Raw genomic sequence first — 22342 nt, 5'->3', positions numbered from 1 at the left:
CTCAAAATTTGGCTAAAAAAACACATGTTCCTCACATTTCTGTGGCAGAAAGTTCTGGAATCTGAGTGGAGCCACAAATTTCCTTCCACCCAGCGTTCCCCCAAGTCTCCCGATAAAAATGATACCTCACTTGTGTGGGTAGGCCTAGCGCCCGCGACAGGAAACGCCCCAAAGTGCAACGTGAACACATCCAAATTTTTTAAAGAAAACAGAGGTGTTTTTTGCAAAGTGCCTTACCTGTAGATTTTGGACTCTAGCTCAGCCGGCACCTAGGGAAACCTACCAAACCTGTGCATTTCTGAAAACTAGAGACCTAGGGGAATCCAAGATGGGGTGACTTGCGCGGTTCGGACCAGGTTCTGTTACCCAGAATCCTTTGCGAACCTCAAAATTTGGCTAAAAAAACACATGTTCCTCACATTTCTGTGGCAGAAAGTTCTGGAATCTGAGAGGAGCTACAAATTTCCTTCCACCCAGCGTTCCCCCAAGTCTCCCGATAAAAATGATACCTCACTTGTGTGGGTAGGCCTAGCGCCCGCGACAGGAAACGCCCCAACGCGCAACGTGGACACATCCACATTTTTGAAAGAAAACAGAGGTGTTTTTTGCGAAGTGCCTACCTGTAGATTTTGGCCTCTAGCTCAGCCGGCACCTAGGGAAACCTACCAAACCTGTGCATTTCTGAAAACTAGAGACCTAGGGGAATCCAAGATGGGGTGACTTGCGCGGTTCGGACCAGGTTCTGTTACCTAGAATCCTTTGCGAACCTCAAAATTTGGCTAAAAAAACACATGTTCCTCACATTTCTGTGGCAGAAAGTTCTGGAATCTGAGTGGAGCCACAAATTTCCTTCCACCCAGCGTTCCCCCAAGTCTCCCGATAAAAATGATACCTCACTTGTGTGGGTAGGCCTAGCGCCCGTGACAGGAAACGCCCCAAAGTGCAACGTGGACACATCCAAATTTTTTAAAGAAAACAGAGGTGTTTTTTGCAAAGTGCCTTACCTGTAGATTTTGGCCTCTAGCTCAGCCGGCACCTAGGGAAACCTACCAAACCTGTGATTTCTGAAAACTAGAGACCTAGGGGAATCCAAGATGGGGTGACTTGCGGGGCTTGGACCAGGTTCTGTTACCCAGAATCCTTTGCGAACCTCAAAATTTGGCTAAAAAAACACATGTTCCTCACATTTCTGTGGCAGAAAGTTCTGGAATCTGAGAGGAGCTACAAATTTCCTTCCACCCAGCGTTCCCCCAAGTCTCCTGATAAAAATGATACCTCACTTGTGTAGGTAGGCCTAGCGCCCGCGACAAGAAACGCCCCAAAGCGCAACGTGGACACATCCAAATTTTTGAAAGAAAACAGAGGTGTTTTTTGCGAAGTGCCTACCTGTAGATTTTGGCCTCCAGCTCAGCCGGCACCTAGGGAAACCTACCAAACCTGTGCATTTCTGAAAACTAGAGACCTAGGGGAATCCAAGGAGGGGTGACTTGCGGGGCTCGGACCAGGTTCTGTTACCCAGAATCCTTTGCAAACCTCCAAATTTGGCTAAAAAAACACATGTTCCTCACATTTCTGTGGCAGAAAGTTCTGGAATCTGAGAGGAGCCACAAATTTCCTTCCACCCAGCGTTCCCCCAAGTCTCCCGATAAAAATGATACCTCACTTGTGTGGGTAGGCCTAGCGCCCGCGACAGGAAACGCCCCAAAGCGCAACGTGGACGCATCCAAATTTTTGAAAGAAAACAGAGGTGTTTTTTGCGAAGTGCCTACCTGTAGATTTTGGCCTCTAGCTCAGCCGGCACCTAGGGAAACCTACCAAACCTGTGCATTTCTGAAAACTAGAGACCTAGGGGAATCCAAGGAGGGGTGACTTGCGGGGCTCGGACCAGGTTCTGTTACCCAGAATCCTTTGCGTACCTCAAAATTTGGCTAAAAAAACACATGTTCCTCACATTTCTGTGGCAGAAAGTTCTGGAATCTGAGAGGAGCCACAAATTTCCTTCCACCCAGCGTTCCCCCAAGTCTCCGGATAAAAATTAAACCTCACTTGTGTGGGTAGGCCTAGCGCCCGTGACAGGAAACGCCCCAAAGCGCAACGTGGACACATCCAAATTTTTTCAAGAAAACAGAGGTGTTTTTTGCGAAGTGCCTACCTGTAGATTTTGGCCTCTAGCTCAGCCGGCACCTAGTGAAACCTACCAAACCTGTGCATTTCTGAAAACTAGAGACCTAGGGGAACCCAAGGAGGGGTGACTTGCGGGGCTCGGACCAGGTTCTGTTACCCAGAATCCTTTGCGAACCTCAAAATTTGGCTAAAAAAACACATGTTCCTCACATTTCTGTGGCAGAAAGTTCTGGAATCTGAGAGGAGCCACAAATTTCCTTCCACCCAGCGTTCCCCCAAGTCTCCCGATAAAAATGATATCTCACTTGTAAGGGTACGCCTAGCGCCCGCGACAGGAAACGCCCCAAAGCGCAACGTGGACACATCCACATTTTTGAAAGAAAACAGAGGTGTTTTTTGCGAAGTGCCTACCTGTAGATTTTGGCCTCTAGCTCAGCCGGCACCTAGGGAAACCTACCAAACCTGTGCCTTTCTGAAAAATAGAGACCTAGGGGAATCCAAGGAGGGGTGACTTGCGGGGCTCAGACCAGGTTCTGTTACCCAGAATCCTTTTCAAACCTCATAATTTGGCTAAAAAAACACATGTTTCTCACATTTCTGTGGCAGAAAGTTCTGGAATCTGAGATGTGCCACAAATTTCCTTCCACCCAGCATTCCCCCAAGTCTCCCGATAAAAATGATACCTCACTTGTGTGGGTAGGCCTAGCGCCCGCGACAGGAAACGCCCCAAAGCGCAACGTGGACACATCCAAATTTTTGAAAGAAAAAAGAGGTGTTTTTTGCGAAGTGCCTACCTGTAGATTTTGGCCTCTAGCTCAGCCGGCACCTAGGGAAACCTACCAAACCTGTGCATTTCTGAAAACTAGAGACCTAGGGAAATCCAAGATGAGGTGACTTGCGGGGTTCGGACCAGGTTCTATTACCCAGAATCCTTTGCAAACCTCAAAATGTGGCTAAAAAAACACATGTTCCTCACATTTCTGTGGCAGAAAGTTCTGGAATCTGAGAGGAGCCACAAATTTCCTTCCACCCAGCGTTCCCACAAGTCTCCCGATAAAAATGATACCTCACTTGTGTGGGTAGGCCTAGCGCCCGCGACAGGAAACACCCCAAAGCGCAACGTGGACACATCCAAATTTTGGAAAGAAAACAGAGGTGTTTTTTGCGAAGTGCCTACCTGTAGATTTTGGCCTCTAGCTCAGCCGGCACCTAGGGAAACCTACCAAACCTGTGCATTTCTGAAAACTTGAGACCTAGGGGAATCCAAGGAGGGGTGACTTGCGGGGCTCGGACCAGGTTCTGTTACCCAGAATCCTTTGCGAACCTCAAAATTTGGCTAAAAAAACACATGTTCCTCACATTTCTGTGGCAGAAAGTTCTGGAATCTGAGAGGAGCTACAAATTTCCTTCCACCCAGCGTTCCCCCAAGTCTCCTGATAAAAATGATACCTCACTTGTGTAGGTAGGCCTAGCGCCCGCGACAAGAAACGCCCCAAAGCGCAACGTGGACACATCCAAATTTTTGAAAGAAAACAGAGGTGTTTTTTGCGAAGTGCCTACCTGTAGATTTTGGCCTCTAGCTCAGCCGGCACCTAGGGAAACCTACCAAACCTGTGCATTTCTGAAAACTAGAGACCTAGGGGAATCCAAGGAGGGGTGACTTGCGGGGCTCGGACCAGGTTCTGTTACCCAGAATCCTTTGCAAACCTCCAAATTTGGCTAAAAAAACACATGTTCCTCACATTTCTGTGGCAGAAAGTTCTGGAATCTGAGAGGAGCCACAAATTTCCTTCCACCCAGCGTTCCCCCAAGTCTCCCGATAAAAATGATACCTCACTTGTGTGGGTAGGCCTAGCGCCCGCGACAGGAAACGCCCCAAAGCGCAACGTGGACACATCCAAATTTTTGAAAGAAAACAGAGGTGTTTTTTGCGAAGTGCCTACCTGTAGATTTTGGCCTCTAGCTCAGCCGGCACCTAGGGAAACCTACCAAACCTGTGCATTTCTGAAAACTAGAGACCTAGGGGAATCCAAGGAGGGGTGACTTGCGGGGCTCGGACCAGGTTCTGTTACCCAGAATCCTTTGCGTACCTCAAAATTTGGCTAAAAAAACACATGTTCCTCACATTTCTGTGGCAGAAAGTTCTGGAATCTGAGAGGAGCCACAAATTTCCTTCCACCCAGCGTTCCCCCAAGTCTCCGGATAAAAATTAAACCTCACTTGTGTGGGTAGGCCTAGCGCCCGTGACAGGAAACGCCCCAAAGCGCAACGTGGACACATCCAAATTTTTTCAAGAAAACAGAGGTGTTTTTTGCGAAGTGCCTACCTGTAGATTTTGGCCTCTAGCTCAGCCGGCACCTAGTGAAACCTACCAAACCTGTGCATTTCTGAAAACTAGAGACCTAGGGGAATCCAAGGAGGGGTGACTTGCGGGGCTCGGACCAGGTTCTGTTACCCAGAATCCTTTGCGAACCTCAAAATTTGGCTAAAAAAACACATGTTCCTCACATTTCTGTGGCAGAAAGTTCTGGAATCTGAGAGGAGCCACAAATTTCCTTCCACCCAGCGTTCCCCCAAGTCTCCCGATAAAAATGATATCTCACTTGTAAGGGTACGCCTAGCGCCCGCGACAGGAAACGCCCCAAAGCGCAACGTGGACACATCCACATTTTTGAAAGAAAACAGAGGTGTTTTTTGCGAAGTGCCTACCTGTAGATTTTGGCCTCTAGCTCAGCCGGCACCTAGGGAAACCTACCAAACCTGTGCCTTTCTGAAAAATAGAGACCTAGGGGAATCCAAGGAGGGGTGACTTGCGGGGCTCAGACCAGGTTCTGTTACCCAGAATCCTTTTCAAACCTCATAATTTGGCTAAAAAAACACATGTTTCTCACATTTCTGTGGCAGAAAGTTCTGGAATCTGAGATGTGCCACAAATTTCCTTCCACCCAGCATTCCCCCAAGTCTCCCGATAAAAATGATACCTCACTTGTGTGGGTAGGCCTAGCGCCCGCGACAGGAAACGCCCCAAAGCGCAACGTGGACACATCCAAATTTTTGAAAGAAAACAGAGGTGTTTTTTGCGAAGTGCCTACCTGTAGATTTTGGCCTCTAGCTCAGCCGGCACCTAGGGAAACCTACCAAACCTGTGCATTTCTGAAAACTAGAGACCTAGGGAAATCCAAGATGAGGTGACTTGCGGGGTTCGGACCAGGTTCTATTACCCAGAATCCTTTGCAAACCTCAAAATTTGGCTAAAAAAACACATGTTCCTCACATTTCTGTGGCAGAAAGTTCTGGAATCTGAGTGGAGCCACAAATTTCCTTCCACCCAGCGTTCCCCCAAGTCTCCCGATAAAAATGATACCTCACTTGTGTGGGTAGGCCTAGCGCCCGCGACAGGAAACGCCCCAAAGTGCAACGTGAACACATCCAAATTTTTTAAAGAAAACAGAGGTGTTTTTTGCAAAGTGCCTTACCTGTAGATTTTGGACTCTAGCTCAGCCGGCACCTAGGGAAACCTACCAAACCTGTGCATTTCTGAAAACTAGAGACCTAGGGGAATCCAAGATGGGGTGACTTGCGCGGTTCGGACCAGGTTCTGTTACCCAGAATCCTTTGCGAACCTCAAAATTTGGCTAAAAAAACACATGTTCCTCACATTTCTGTGGCAGAAAGTTCTGGAATCTGAGAGGAGCTACAAATTTCCTTCCACCCAGCGTTCCCCCAAGTCTCCCGATAAAAATGATACCTCACTTGTGTGGGTAGGCCTAGCGCCCGCGACAGGAAACGCCCCAACGCGCAACGTGGACACATCCACATTTTTGAAAGAAAACAGAGGTGTTTTTTGCGAAGTGCCTACCTGTAGATTTTGGCCTCTAGCTCAGCCGGCACCTAGGGAAACCTACCAAACCTGTGCATTTCTGAAAACTAGAGACCTAGGGGAATCCAAGATGGGGTGACTTGCGCGGTTCGGACCAGGTTCTGTTACCTAGAATCCTTTGCGAACCTCAAAATTTGGCTAAAAAAAACACATGTTCCTCACATTTCTGTGGCAGAAAGTTCTGGAATCTGAGTGGAGCCACAAATTTCCTTCCACCCAGCGTTCCCCCAAGTCTCCCGATAAAAATGATACCTCACTTGTGTGGGTAGGCCTAGCGCCCGTGACAGGAAACGCCCCAAAGTGCAACGTGGACACATCCAAATTTTTTAAAGAAAACAGAGGTGTTTTTTGCAAAGTGCCTTACCTGTAGATTTTGGCCTCTAGCTCAGCCGGCACCTAGGGAAACCTACCAAACCTGTGATTTCTGAAAACTAGAGACCTAGGGGAATCCAAGATGGGGTGACTTGCGGGGCTTGGACCAGGTTCTGTTACCCAGAATCCTTTGCGAACCTCAAAATTTGGCTAAAAAAACACATGTTCCTCACATTTCTGTGGCAGAAAGTTCTGGAATCTGAGAGGAGCTACAAATTTCCTTCCACCCAGCGTTCCCCCAAGTCTCCTGATAAAAATGATACCTCACTTGTGTAGGTAGGCCTAGCGCCCGCGACAAGAAACGCCCCAAAGCGCAACGTGGACACATCCAAATTTTTGAAAGAAAACAGAGGTGTTTTTTGCGAAGTGCCTACCTGTAGATTTTGGCCTCCAGCTCAGCCGGCACCTAGGGAAACCTACCAAACCTGTGCATTTCTGAAAACTAGAGACCTAGGGGAATCCAAGGAGGGGTGACTTGCGGGGCTCGGACCAGGTTCTGTTACCCAGAATCCTTTGCAAACCTCCAAATTTGGCTAAAAAAACACATGTTCCTCACATTTCTGTGGCAGAAAGTTCTGGAATCTGAGAGGAGCCACAAATTTCCTTCCACCCAGCGTTCCCCCAAGTCTCCCGATAAAAATGATACCTCACTTGTGTGGGTAGGCCTAGCGCCCGCGACAGGAAACGCCCCAAAGCGCAACGTGGACGCATCCAAATTTTTGAAAGAAAACAGAGGTGTTTTTTGCGAAGTGCCTACCTGTAGATTTTGGCCTCTAGCTCAGCCGGCACCTAGGGAAACCTACCAAACCTGTGCATTTCTGAAAACTAGAGACCTAGGGGAATCCAAGGAGGGGTGACTTGCGGGGCTCGGACCAGGTTCTGTTACCCAGAATCCTTTGCGTACCTCAAAATTTGGCTAAAAAAACACATGTTCCTCACATTTCTGTGGCAGAAAGTTCTGGAATCTGAGAGGAGCCACAAATTTCCTTCCACCCAGCGTTCCCCCAAGTCTCCGGATAAAAATTAAACCTCACTTGTGTGGGTAGGCCTAGCGCCCGTGACAGGAAACGCCCCAAAGCGCAACGTGGACACATCCAAATTTTTTCAAGAAAACAGAGGTGTTTTTTGCGAAGTGCCTACCTGTAGATTTTGGCCTCTAGCTCAGCCGGCACCTAGTGAAACCTACCAAACCTGTGCATTTCTGAAAACTAGAGACCTAGGGGAATCCAAGGAGGGGTGACTTGCGGGGCTCGGACCAGGTTCTGTTACCCAGAATCCTTTGCGAACCTCAAAATTTGGCTAAAAAAACACATGTTCCTCACATTTCTGTGGCAGAAAGTTCTGGAATCTGAGAGGAGCCACAAATTTCCTTCCACCCAGCGTTCCCCCAAGTCTCCCGATAAAAATGATATCTCACTTGTAAGGGTACGCCTAGCGCCCGCGACAGGAAACGCCCCAAAGCGCAACGTGGACACATCCACATTTTTGAAAGAAAACAGAGGTGTTTTTTGCGAAGTGCCTACCTGTAGATTTTGGCCTCTAGCTCAGCCGGCACCTAGGGAAACCTACCAAACCTGTGCCTTTCTGAAAAATAGAGACCTAGGGGAATCCAAGGAGGGGTGACTTGCGGGGCTCAGACCAGGTTCTGTTACCCAGAATCCTTTTCAAACCTCATAATTTGGCTAAAAAAACACATGTTTCTCACATTTCTGTGGCAGAAAGTTCTGGAATCTGAGATGTGCCACAAATTTCCTTCCACCCAGCATTCCCCCAAGTCTCCCGATAAAAATGATACCTCACTTGTGTGGGTAGGCCTAGCGCCCGCGACAGGAAACGCCCCAAAGCGCAACGTGGACACATCCAAATTTTTGAAAGAAAAAAGAGGTGTTTTTTGCGAAGTGCCTACCTGTAGATTTTGGCCTCTAGCTCAGCCGGCACCTAGGGAAACCTACCAAACCTGTGCATTTCTGAAAACTAGAGACCTAGGGAAATCCAAGATGAGGTGACTTGCGGGGTTCGGACCAGGTTCTATTACCCAGAATCCTTTGCAAACCTCAAAATGTGGCTAAAAAAACACATGTTCCTCACATTTCTGTGGCAGAAAGTTCTGGAATCTGAGAGGAGCCACAAATTTCCTTCCACCCAGCGTTCCCACAAGTCTCCCGATAAAAATGATACCTCACTTGTGTGGGTAGGCCTAGCGCCCGCGACAGGAAACACCCCAAAGCGCAACGTGGACACATCCAAATTTTGGAAAGAAAACAGAGGTGTTTTTTGCGAAGTGCCTACCTGTAGATTTTGGCCTCTAGCTCAGCCGGCACCTAGGGAAACCTACCAAACCTGTGCATTTCTGAAAACTTGAGACCTAGGGGAATCCAAGGAGGGGTGACTTGCGGGGCTCGGACCAGGTTCTGTTACCCAGAATCCTTTGCGAACCTCAAAATTTGGCTAAAAAAACACATGTTCCTCACATTTCTGTGGCAGAAAGTTCTGGAATCTGAGAGGAGCTACAAATTTCCTTCCACCCAGCGTTCCCCCAAGTCTCCTGATAAAAATGATACCTCACTTGTGTAGGTAGGCCTAGCGCCCGCGACAAGAAACGCCCCAAAGCGCAACGTGGACACATCCAAATTTTTGAAAGAAAACAGAGGTGTTTTTTGCGAAGTGCCTACCTGTAGATTTTGGCCTCTAGCTCAGCCGGCACCTAGGGAAACCTACCAAACCTGTGCATTTCTGAAAACTAGAGACCTAGGGGAATCCAAGGAGGGGTGACTTGCGGGGCTCGGACCAGGTTCTGTTACCCAGAATCCTTTGCAAACCTCCAAATTTGGCTAAAAAAACACATGTTCCTCACATTTCTGTGGCAGAAAGTTCTGGAATCTGAGAGGAGCCACAAATTTCCTTCCACCCAGCGTTCCCCCAAGTCTCCCGATAAAAATGATACCTCACTTGTGTGGGTAGGCCTAGCGCCCGCGACAGGAAACGCCCCAAAGCGCAACGTGGACACATCCAAATTTTTGAAAGAAAACAGAGGTGTTTTTTGCGAAGTGCCTACCTGTAGATTTTGGCCTCTAGCTCAGCCGGCACCTAGGGAAACCTACCAAACCTGTGCATTTCTGAAAACTAGAGACCTAGGGGAATCCAAGGAGGGGTGACTTGCGGGGCTCGGACCAGGTTCTGTTACCCAGAATCCTTTGCGTACCTCAAAATTTGGCTAAAAAAACACATGTTCCTCACATTTCTGTGGCAGAAAGTTCTGGAATCTGAGAGGAGCCACAAATTTCCTTCCACCCAGCGTTCCCCCAAGTCTCCGGATAAAAATTAAACCTCACTTGTGTGGGTAGGCCTAGCGCCCGTGACAGGAAACGCCCCAAAGCGCAACGTGGACACATCCAAATTTTTTCAAGAAAACAGAGGTGTTTTTTGCGAAGTGCCTACCTGTAGATTTTGGCCTCTAGCTCATCCGGCACCTAGTGAAACCTACCAAACCTGTGCATTTCTGAAAACTAGAGACCTAGGGGAATCCAAGGAGGGGTGACTTGCGGGGCTCGGACCAGGTTCTGTTACCCAGAATCCTTTGCGAACCTCAAAATTTGGCTAAAAAAACACATGTTCCTCACATTTCTGTGGCAGAAAGTTCTGGAATCTGAGAGGAGCCACAAATTTCCTTCCACCCAGCGTTCCCCCAAGTCTCCCGATAAAAATGATATCTCACTTGTAAGGGTACGCCTAGCGCCCGCGACAGGAAACGCCCCAAAGCGCAACGTGGACACATCCACATTTTTGAAAGAAAACAGAGGTGTTTTTTGCGAAGTGCCTACCTGTAGATTTTGGCCTCTAGCTCAGCCGGCACCTAGGGAAACCTACCAAACCTGTGCCTTTCTGAAAAATAGAGACCTAGGGGAATCCAAGGAGGGGTGACTTGCGGGGCTCAGACCAGGTTCTGTTACCCAGAATCCTTTTCAAACCTCATAATTTGGCTAAAAAAACACATGTTTCTCACATTTCTGTGGCAGAAAGTTCTGGAATCTGAGATGTGCCACAAATTTCCTTCCACCCAGCATTCCCCCAAGTCTCCCGATAAAAATGATACCTCACTTGTGTGGGTAGGCCTAGCGCCCGCGACAGGAAACGCCCCAAAGCGCAACGTGGACACATCCAAATTTTTGAAAGAAAACAGAGGTGTTTTTTGCGAAGTGCCTACCTGTAGATTTTGGCCTCTAGCTCAGCCGGCACCTAGGGAAACCTACCAAACCTGTGCATTTCTGAAAACTAGAGACCTAGGGAAATCCAAGATGAGGTGACTTGCGGGGTTCGGACCAGGTTCTATTACCCAGAATCCTTTGCAAACCTCAAAATGTGGCTAAAAAAACACATGTTCCTCACATTTCTGTGGCAGAAAGTTCTGGAATCTGAGAGGAGCCACAAATTTCCTTCCACCCAGCGTTCCCACAAGTCTCCCGATAAAAATGATACCTCACTTGTGTGGGTAGGCCTAGCGCCCGCGACAGGAAACACCCCAAAGCGCAACGTGGACACATCCAAATTTTGGAAAGAAAACAGAGGTGTTTTTTGCGAAGTGCCTACCTGTAGATTTTGGCCTCTAGCTCAGCCGGCACCTAGGGAAACCTACCAAACCTGTGCATTTCTGAAAACTTGAGACCTAGGGGAATCCAAGGAGGGGTGACTTGCGGGGCTCGGACCAGGTTCTGTTACCCAGAATCCTTTGCAAACCTCAAAATTTGGCTAAAAAAACACATGTTCCTCACATTTCTGTGGCAGAAAGTTCTGGAATCTGAGAGGAGCCACAAATTTCCTTCCACCCAGCGTTCCCCCAAGTCTCCCGATAAAAATGATACCTCACTTGTGTGGGTAGGCCTAGCGCCCGCGACAGGAAACGCCCCAAAGCGCAACGTGGACACATCCAAATTTTTGAAAGAAAACAGAGGTGTTTTTTGCGAAGTGCCTACCTGTAGATTTTGGCCTCTAGCTCAGCCGGCACCTAGGGAAACCTACCAAACCTGTGCATTTCTGAAAACCAGAGACCTAGGGGAATCCAAGATGGGGTGACTTGCGCGGTTCGGACCAGGTTCTGTTACCTAGAATCCTTTGCGAACCTCAAAATTTGGCTAAAAAAACACATGTTCCTCACATTTCTGTGGCAGAAAGTTCTGGAATCTGAGTGGAGCCACAAATTTCCTTCCACCCAGCGTTCCCCCAAGTCTCCCGATAAAAATGATACCTCACTTGTGTGGGTAGGCCTAGCGCCCGCGACAGGAAACGCCCCAAAGCGCAACGTGGACACATCAAAATTTTTGAAAGAAAACAGAGGTGTTTTTTGCGAAGTGCCTACCTGTAGATTTTGGCCTCTAGCTCAGCCGGCACCTAGGGAAACCTACCAAACCTGTGCATTTCTGAAAACTAGAGACCTAGGGGAATCCAAGATGGGGTGACTTGCGCGGTTCGGACCAGGTTCTGTTACCTAGAATCCTTTGCGAACCTCAAAATTTGGCTAAAAAAACACATGTTCCTCACATTTCTGTGGCAGAAAGTTCTGGAATCTGAGTGGAGCCACAAATTTCCTTCCACCCAGCGTTCCCACAAGTCTCCCGATACAAATGATACCTCACTTGTGTGGGTAGGCCTAGCGCCCGCGACAGAAAACACCCCAAAGCGCAACGTGGACACATCCAAATTTTGGAAAGAAAACAGAGGTGTTTTTTGCGAAGTGCCTACCTGTAGATTTTGGCCTCTAGCTCAGCCGGCACCTAGGGAAACCTACCAAACCTGTGCATTTCTGAAAACTTGAGACCTAGGGGAATCCAAGGAGGGGTGACTTGCGGGGCTCGGACCAGGTTCTGTTACCCAGAATCCTTTGCAAACCTCAAAATTTGGCTAAAAAAACACATGTTCCTCACATTTCTGTGGCAGAAAGTTTCGGAATCTGAGAGGAGCCACAAATTTCCTTCCACCCAGCGTTCCCCCAAGTCTCCTGATAAAAATGATACCTCACTTGTGTGGGTAGGCCTAGCGCCCGCGACAGGAAACGCCCCAAAGCGCAACGTGGACACATCCAAATTTTTTAAAGAAAACAGAGGTGTTTTTTGCGAAGTGCCTACCTGTAGATTTTGGCCTCTAGCTCAGCCGGCACCTAGGGAAACCTACCAAACCTGTGCCTTTCTGAAAAATAGAGACCTAGGGGAATCCAAGGAGGGGTGACTTGCGGGGCTCAGACCAGGTTCTGTTACCCAGAATCCTTTGCAAACCTCAAAATTTGGCTAAAAAAACACATGTTTCTCACATTTCTGTGGCAGAAAGTTCTGGAATCTGAGAGGAGCCACACATTTCCTTCCACCCAGCATTCTCCCAAGTCTCCCGATAAAAATGATACCTCACTTGTGTGGGTAGGCCTAGCGCCCGCGACAGGAAACGCCCCAAAGCGCAACGTGGACACATCCAAATTTTTGAAAGAAAACAGAGGTGTTTTTTGCGAAGTGCCTTCCTGTAGATTTTGGCCTCTTGCTCAGCCGGCACCTAGGGAAACCTACCAAACCTGTGCCTTTCTGAAAAATAGAGATCTAGGGGAATCCAAGGAGGGGTGACTTGCGGGGCTCAGACCAGGTTCTGTTACCCAGAATCCTTTGCAAACCTCAAAATTTGGCTAAAAAAACACATGTTTCTCACATTTCTGTGGCAGAAAGTTCTGGAATCTGAGAGGAGCCACAAATTTCCTTCCACCCAGCATTCTCCCAAGTCTCCCGATAAAAATGATACCTCACTTGTGTGGGTAGGCCTAGCGCCCGCGACAGGAAACGCCCCAAAGCGCAACGTGGACACATCCAAATTTTTGAAAGAAAACAGAGGTGTTTTTTGCGAAGTGCCTACCTGTAGATTTTGGCCTCTAGCTCAGCCGGCACCTAGGGAAACCTACCAAACCTGTGCATTTCTGAAAACTAGAGACCTAGGGAAATCCAAGATGAGGTGACTTGCGGGGTTCGGACCAGGTTCTATTACCCAGAATCCTATGCGAACCTCAAAATGTGGCTAAAAAAACACATGTTCCTCACATTACTGTGGCAGAAAGTTCTGGAATCTGAGAGGAGCCACAAATTTCCTTCCACCCAGCGTTCCCACAAGTCTCCCGATAAAAATGATACCTCACTTGTGTGGGTAGGCCTAGCGCCCGCGACAGGAAACACCCCAAAGCGCAACGTGGACACATCCAAATTTTGGAAAGAAAACAGAGGTGTTTTTTGCGAAGTGCCTACCTGTAGATTTTGGCCTCTAGCTCAGCCGGCACCTATGGAAACCTACCAAACCTGTGCAGTTCTGAAAACTTGAGACCTAGGGGAATCCAAGGAGGGGTGACTTGCGGGGCTCGGACCAGGTTCTGTTACCCAGAATCCTTTGCAAACCTCAAAATTTGGCTAAAAAAACACATGTTCCTCACATTTCTGTGGCAGAAAGTTCTGGAATCTGAGAGGAGCCACAAATTTCCTTCCACCCAGCGTTCCCCCAAGTCTCCCGATAAAAATGATACCTCACTTGTGTGGGTAGGCCTAGCGCCCGCGACAGGAAACGCCCCAAAGCGCAACGTGGACACATCCAAATTTTTGAAAGAAAACAGAGGTGTTTTTTGCGAAGTGCCTACCTGTAGATTTTGGCCTCTAGCTCAGCCGGCACCTAGGGAAACCTACCAAACCTGTGCATTTCTGAAAACTAGAGACCTAGGGGAATCCAAGGAGGGGTGACTTGCGGGGCTCCGACCAGGTTCTGTTACCCAGAATCCTTTGCGAACCTCAAAATTTGGCTAAAAAAACACATGTTCCTCACATTTCTGTGGCAGAAAGTTCTGGAATCTGAGAGGAGCCACAAATTTCCTTCCACCCAGCGTTCCCCCAAGTCTCCCGATAAAAATTATACCTCACTTGTGTGGGTAGGCCTAGCGCCCGTGACAGGAAACGCCCCAAAGCGCAACGTGGACACATCCAAATTTTTTCAAGAAAACAGAGGTGTTTTTTGCGAAGTGCCTACCTGTAGATTTTGGCCTCTAGCTCAGCCGGCACCTAGTGAAACCTACCAAACCTGTGCATTTCTGAAAACTAGAGACCTAGGGGAATCCAAGGAGGGGTGACTTGCGGGGCTCGGACCAGGTTCTGTTACCCAGAATCCTATGCGAACCTCAAAATTTGGCTAAAAAAACACATGTTCCTCACATTTCTGTGGCAGAAAGTTCTGGAATCTGAGAGGAGCCACAAATTTCCTTCCACCCAGCGTTCCCCCAAGTCTCCCGATAAAAATGATATCTCACTTGTAAGGGTACGCCTAGCGCCCGCGACAGGAAACGCCCCAAAGCGCAACGTGGACACATCCACATTTTTTAAAGAAAACAGAGGTGTTTTTTGCGAAGTGCCTACCTGTAGATTTTGGCCTCTAGCTCAGCCGGCACCTAGGGAAACCTACCAAACCTGTGCCTTTCTGAAAAATAGAGACCTAGGGGAATCCAAGGAGGGGTGACTTGCGGGGCTCAGACCAGGTTCTGTTACCCAGAATCCTTTGCAAACCTCAAAATTTGGCTAAAAAAACACATGTTTCTCACATTTCTGTGGCAGAAAGTTCTGGAATCTGAGAGGAGCCACAAATTTCCTTCCACCCAGCATTCCCCCAAGTCTCCCGATAAAAATTATACCTCACTTGTGTGGGTAGGCCTAGCGCCCGCGACAGGAAACGCCCCAAAGCGCAACGTGGACACATCCAAATTTTTGAAAGAAAACAGAGGTGTTTTTTGCGAAGTGCCTACCTGTAGATTTTGGCCTCTAGCTCAGCCGGCACCTAGGGAAACCTACCAAACCTGTGCATTTCTGAAAACTAGAGACCTAGGGAAATCCAAGATGAGGTGACTTGCGGGGTTCGGACCAGGTTCTATTACCCAGAATCCTTTGCAAACCTCAAAATGTGGCTAAAAAAACACATGTTCCTCACATTTCTGTGGCAGAAAGTTCTGGAATCTGAGAGGAGCCACAAATTTCCTTCCACCCAGCGTTCCCAGAAGTCTCCCGATAAAAATGATACCTCACTTGTGTGGGTAGGCCTAGCGCCCGCGACAGGAAACCCCCCAAAGCGCAACGTGGACACATCCAAATTTTGGAAAGAAAACAGAGGTGTTTTTTGCGAAGTGCCTACCTGTAGATTTTGGCCTCTAGCTCAGCCGGCACCTAGGGAAACCTACCATCCCTGTGCATTTCTGAAAACTTGAGACCTAGGGGAATCCAAGGAGGGGTGACTTGCGGGGCTCGGACCAGGTTCTGTTACCCAGAATCCTTTGCAAACCTCAAAATTTGGCTAAAAAAACACATGTTCCTCACATTTCTGTGGCAGAAAGTTCTGGAATCTGAGAGGAGCCACAAATTTCCTTCCAACCAGCGTTCCCCCAAGTCTCCCGATAAAAATGATACCTCACTTGTGTGGGTAGGCCTAGCGCCCGCGACAGGAAACGCCCCAAAGCGCAACGTGGACACATCCAAATTTTTGAAAGAAAACAGAGGTGTTTTTTGCGAAGTGCCTAGCTGTAGATTTTGGCCTCTAGCTCAGCCGGCACATAGGGAAACCTACCAAACCTGTGCATTTCTGAAAACTAGAGACCTAGGGGAATCCAAGATGGGGTGACTTGCGCGGTTCGGACCAGGTTCTGTTACCCAGAATCCTTTGCGAACCTCAAAATTTGGCTAAAAAAACACACGTTCCTCACATTTCTGTGGCAGAAAGTTCTGGAATCTGAGTGGAGCCACAAATTTCCTTCCACCCAGCGTTCCCCTAAGTCTCCCGATAAAAATGATACCTCACTTGTGTGGGTAGGCCTAGCGCCCGCGACAGGAAACGCCCCAAAGTGCAACGTGGACACATCCAAATTTTTTAAAGAAAACAGAGGTGTTTTTTGCAAAGTGCCTTACCTGTAGATTTTGGCCTCTAGCTCAGCCGGCACCTAGGGAAACCTACCAAACCTGTGCATTTCTGAAAACTAGAGACCTAGGGGAATCCAAGGAGGGGTGACTTGCGGGGCTCGGACCAGGTTCTGTTACCCAGAATCCTTTGCAAACCTCAAAATTTGGCTAAAAAAACACATGTTCCTCACATTTCTGTGGCAGAAAGTTCTGGAATCTGAGAGGAGCCACAAATTTCCTTCCACCCAGCGTTCCCCCAAGTCGCCCGATAAAAATGATACCTCACTTGTGTGGGTAGGCCTAGCGCCCGCGACAGGAAACGCCCCAAAGCGCAACGTGGACACATCAACATTTTTGAAAGAAAACAGAGGTGTTTTTTGCGAAGTGCCTACCTGTAGATTTTGGCCTCTAGCTCAGCCGGCACCTAGGGAAACCTACCAAACCTGTGCATTTCTGAAAACTAGAGACCTAGGGGAATCCAAGATGGGGTGACTTGCGCGGTTCGGACCAGGTTCTGTTACCTAGAATCCTTTGCGAACCTCAAAATTTGCCTAAAAAAACACATGTTCCTCACATTTCTGTGGCAGAAAGTTCTGGAATCTGAGTGGAGCCACAAATTTCCTTCCACCCAGCGTTCCCACAAGTCTCCCGATACAAATGATACCTCACTTGTGTGGGTAGGCCTAGCGCCCGCGACAGAAAACACCCCAAAGCGCAACGTGGACACATCCAAATTTTGGAAAGAAAACAGAGGTGTTTTTTGCGAAGTGCCTACCTGTAGATTTTGGCCTCTAGCTCAGCCGGCACCTAGGGAAACCTACCAAACCTGTGCATTTCTGAAAACTAGAGACCTAGGGGAATCCAAGATGGGGTGACTTGCGCGGTTCGGACCAGGTTCTGTTACCTAGAATCCTTTGCGAACCTCAAAATTTGGCTAAAAAAACACACGTTCCTCACATTTCTGTGGCAGAAAGTTCTGGAATCTGAGTGGAGCCACAAATTTCCTTCCACCCAGCGTTCCCCTAAGTCTCCCGATAAAAATGATACCTCACTTGTGTGGGTAGGCCTAGCGCCCGCGACAGGAAACGCCCCAAAGTGCAACGTGGACACATCCAAATTTTTGAAAGAAAACAGAGGTGTTTTTTGCAAAGTGCCTTACCTGTAGATTTTGGCCTCTAGCTCAGCCGGCACCTAGGGAAACCTACCAAACCTGTGCATTTCTGAAAACTAGAGACCTAGGGGAATCCAAGATGGGGTGACTTGCGGGGCTTGGACCAGGTTCTGTTACCCAGAATCCTTTGCAAACCTCAAAATTTGGCTAAAAAAACACATGTTCCTCACATTTCTGTGGCAGAAAGTTCTGGAATCTGAGAGGAGCCACAAATTTCCTTCCACCCAGCGTTCCCCCAAGTCTCCTGATAAAAATGATACCTCACTTGTGTGGGTAGGCCTAGCGCCCGCGACAGGAAACGCCCCAAAGCGCAACGTGGACACATCCACATTTTTTAAAGAAAACAGAGGTGTTTTTTGCGAAGTGCCTACCTGTAGATTTTGGCCTCTAGCTCAGCCGGCACCTAGGGAAACCTACCAAACCTGTGCCTTTCTGAAAAATAGAGACCTAGGGGAATCCAAGGAGGGGTGACTTGCGGGGCTCAGACCAGGTTCTGTTACCCAGAATCCTTTGCAAACCTCAAAATTTGGCTAAAAAAACACATGTTTCTCACATTTCTGTGGCAGAAAGTTCTGGAATCTGAGAGGAGCCACACATTTCCTTCCACCCAGCATTCTCCCAAGTCTCCCGATAAAAATGATACCTCACTTGTGTGGGTAGGCCTAGCGCCCGCGACAGGAAACGCCTCAAAGCGCAACGTGGACACATCCACATTTTTGAAAGAAAACAGAGGTGTTTTTTGCGAAGTGCCTACCTGTAGATTTTGGCCTCTAGCTCAGCCGGCACCTAGGGAAACCTACCAAACCTGTGCATTTCTGAAAACTTGAGACCTAGGGGAATCCAAGGAGGGGTGACTTGCGGGGCTCGGACCAGGTTCTGTTACCCAGAATCCTTTGCAAACCTCAAAATTTGGCTAAAAAAACACATGTTCCTCACATTTCTGTGGCAGAAAGTTCTGGAATCTGAGAGGAGCCACAAATTTCCTTCCACCCAGCGTTCCCCCAAGTCTCCCGATAAAAATGATACCTCACTTGTGTGGGTAGGCCTAGCGCCCGCGACAGGAAACGCCCCAAAGCGCAACGTGGACACATCCAAATTTTTGAAAGAAAACAGAGGTGTTTTTTGCGAAGTGCCTACCTGTAGATTTTGGCCTCTAGCTCAGCCGGCACCTAGGGAAACCTACCAAACCTGTGCATTTCTGAAAACTAGAGACCTAGGGAATCCAAGATGGGGTGACTTGCGCGGTTCGGACCAGGTTCTGTTACCCAGAATCCTTTGCGCACCTCAAAATTTGGCTAAAAAAACACACGTTCCTCACATTTCTGTGGCAGAAAGTTCTGGAATCTGAGTGGAGCCACAAATTTCCTTCCACCCAGCGTTCCCCTAAGTCTCCCGATAAAAATGATACCTCACTTGTGTGGGTAGGCCTAGCGCCCGCGACAGGAAACGCCCCAAAGTGCAACGTGGACACATCCAAATTTTTGAAAGAAAACAGAGGTGTTTTTTGCAAAGTGCCTTACCTGTAGATTTTGGACTCTAGCTCAGCCGGCACCTAGGGAAACCTACCAAACCTGTGCATTTCTGAAAACTAGAGACCTAGGGGAATCCAAGGAGGGGTGACTTGCGGGGCTCGGACCAGGTTCTGTTACCCAGAATCCTTTGCAAACCTCAAAATTTGGCTAAAAAAACACATGTTCCTCACATTTCTGTGGCAGAAAGTTCTGGAATCTGAGAGGAGCCACAAATTTCCTTCCACCCAGCGTTCCCCCAAGTCGCCCGATAAAAATGATACCTCACTTGTGTGGGTAGGCCTAGCGCCCGCGACAGGAAACGCCCCAAAGCGCAACGTGGACACATCAAAATTTTTGAAAGAAAACAGAGGTGTTTTTTGCGAAGTGCCTACCTGTAGATTTTGGCCTCTAGCTCAGCCGGCACCTAGGGAAACCTACCAAACCTGTGCATTTCTGAAAACTAGAGACCTAGGGGAATCCAAGATGGGGTGACTTGCGCGGTTCGGACCAGGTTCTGTTACCTAGAATCCTTTGCGAACCTCAAAATTTGGCTAAAAAAACACATGTTCCTCACATTTCTGTGGCAGAAAGTTCTGGAATCTGAGTGGAGCCACAAATTTCCTTCCACCCAGCGTTCCCACAAGTCTCCCGATACAAATGATACCTCACTTGTGTGGGTAGGCCTAGCGCCCGCGACAGAAAACACCCCAAAGCGCAACGTGGACACATCCAAATTTTGGAAAGAAAACAGAGGTGTTTTTTGCGAAGTGCCTACCTGTAGATTTTGGCCTCTAGCTCAGCCTGCACCTAGGGAAACCTACCAAACCTGTGCATTTCTGAAAACTAGAGACCTAGGGGAATCCAAGATGGGGTGACTTGCGCGGTTCGGACCAGGTTCTGTTACCTAGAATCCTTTGCGAACCTCAAAATTTGGCTAAAAAAACACACGTTCCTCACATTTCTGTGGCAGAAAGTTCTGGAATCTGAGTGGAGCCACAAATTTCCTTCCACCCAGCGTTCCCCTAAGTCTCCCGATAAAAATGATACCTCACTTGTGTGGGTAGGCCTAGCGCCCGCGACAGGAAACGCCCCAAAGTGCAACGTGGACACATCCAAATTTTTTAAAGAAAACAGAGGTGTTTTTTGCAAAGTGCCTTACCTGTAGATTTTGGCCTCTAGCTCAGCCGGCACCTAGGGAAACCAACCAAACCTGTGCATTTCTGAAAACTAGAGACCTAGGGGAATCCAAGATGGGGTGACTTGCGGGGCTTGGACCAGGTTCTGTTACCCAGAATCCTTTGCAAACCTCAAAATTTGGCTAAAAAAACACATGTTCCTCACATTTCTGTGGCAGAAAGTTCTGGAATCTGAGAGGAGCCACAAATTTCCTTCCACCCAGCGTTCCCCCAAGTCTCCTGATAACAATGATACCTCACTTGTGTGGGTAGGCCTAGCGCCCGCGACAGGAAACGCCCCAAAGCGCAACGTGGACACATCCAAATTTTTGAAAGAAAACAGAGGTGTTTTTTGCGAAGTGCCTTCCTGTAGATTTTGGCCTCTTGCTCAGCCGGCACCTAGGGAAACCTACCAAACCTGTGCCTTTCTGAAAAATAGAGACCTAGGGGAATCCAAGGAGGGGTGACTTGCGGGGCTCAGACCAGGTTCTGTTACCCAGAATCCTTTGCAAACCTCAAAATTTGGCTAAAAAAACACATGTTTCTCACATTTCTGTGGCAGAAAGTTCTGGAATCTGAGAGGAGCCACACATTTCCTTCCACCCAGCATTCTCCCAAGTCTCCCTATAAAAATGATACCTCACTTGTGTGGGTAGGCCTAGCGCCCGCGACAGGAAACGCCCCAAAGCGCAACGTGGACACATCCAAATTTTTGAAAGAAAACAGAGGTGTTTTTTGCGAAGTGCCTTCCTGTAGATTTTGGCCTCTTGCTCAGCCGGCACCTAGGGAAACCTACCAAACCTGTGCCTTTCTGAAAAATAGAGACCTAGGGGAATCCAAGGAGGGGTGACTTGCGGGGCTCAGACCAGGTTCTGTTACCCAGAATCATTGCAAACCTCAAAATTTGGCTAAAAAAACACATGTTTCTCACATTTCTGTGGCAGAAAGTTCTGGAATCTGAGAGGAGCCACAAATTTCCTTCCACCCAGCATTCTCCCAAGTCTCCCGATAAAAATGATACCTCACTTGTGTGGGTAGGCCTAGCGCCCGCGACAGGAAACGCCCCAAAGCGCAACGTGGACACATCCAAATTTTTGAAAGAAAACAGAGGTGTTTTTTGCGAAAAGCCTACCTGTAGATTTTGGCCTCTAGCTCAGCCGGCACCTAGGGAAACCTACCAAACATGTGCATTTCTGAAAACTAGAGACCTAGGGAAATCCAAGATGAGGTGACTTGCGGGGTTCGGACCAGGTTCTATTACCCAGAATCCTATGCGAACCTCAAAATGTGGCTAAAAAAACACATGTTCCTCACATTTCTGTGGCAGAAAGTTCTGGAATCTGAGAGGAGCCACAAATTTCCTTCCACCCAGCGTTCCCACAAGTCTCCCGATAAAAATGATACCTCACTTGTGTGGGTAGGCCTATCGCCCGCGACAGGAAACACCCCAAAGCGCAACGTGGACACATCCAAATTTTGGAAAGAAAACAGAGGTGTTTATTGCGAAGTGCCTACCTGTAGATTTTGGCCTCTAGCTCAGCCGGCACCTAGGGAAACCTACCAAACCTGTGCATTTCTGAAAACTTGAGACCTAGGGGAATCCAAGGAGGGGTGACTTGCGGGGCTCGGACCAGGTTCTGTTACCCAGAATCCTTTGCAAACCTCAAAATTTGGCTAAAAAAACACATGTTCCTCACATTTCTGTGGCAGAAAGTTCTGGAATCTGAGTGGAGCCACAAATTTCCTTCCACCCAGCGTTCCCACAAGTCTCCCGATACAAATGATACCTCACTTGTGTGGGTAGGACTAGCGCCCGCGACAGGAAACGCCCCAAAGTGCAACGTGGACACATCCAAATTTTTGAAAGAAAACAGAGGTGTTTTTTGCAAAGTGCCTTACCTGTAGATTTTGGCCTCTAGCTCAGCCGGCACCTAGGGAAACCTACCAAACCTGTGCATTTCTGAAAACTAGAGACCTAGGGGAATCCAAGATGGGGTGACTTGCGGGGCTTGGACCAGGTTCTGTTACCCAGAATCCTTTGCAAACCTCAAAATTTGGCTAAAAAAACACATGTTCCTCACATTTCTGTGGCAGAAAGTTCTGGAATCTGAGAGGAGCCACAAATTTCCTTCCACCCAGCGTTCCCCCAAGTCTCCTGATAAAAATGA

Source organism: Pleurodeles waltl, chromosome 6 (assembly GCF_031143425.1).
Source record: "Pleurodeles waltl isolate 20211129_DDA chromosome 6, aPleWal1.hap1.20221129, whole genome shotgun sequence".
In the NCBI taxonomy this organism is placed as follows: domain Eukaryota; kingdom Metazoa; phylum Chordata; class Amphibia; order Caudata; family Salamandridae; genus Pleurodeles; species Pleurodeles waltl.
Note: the sequence above shows the minus strand (reverse complement) of the source record.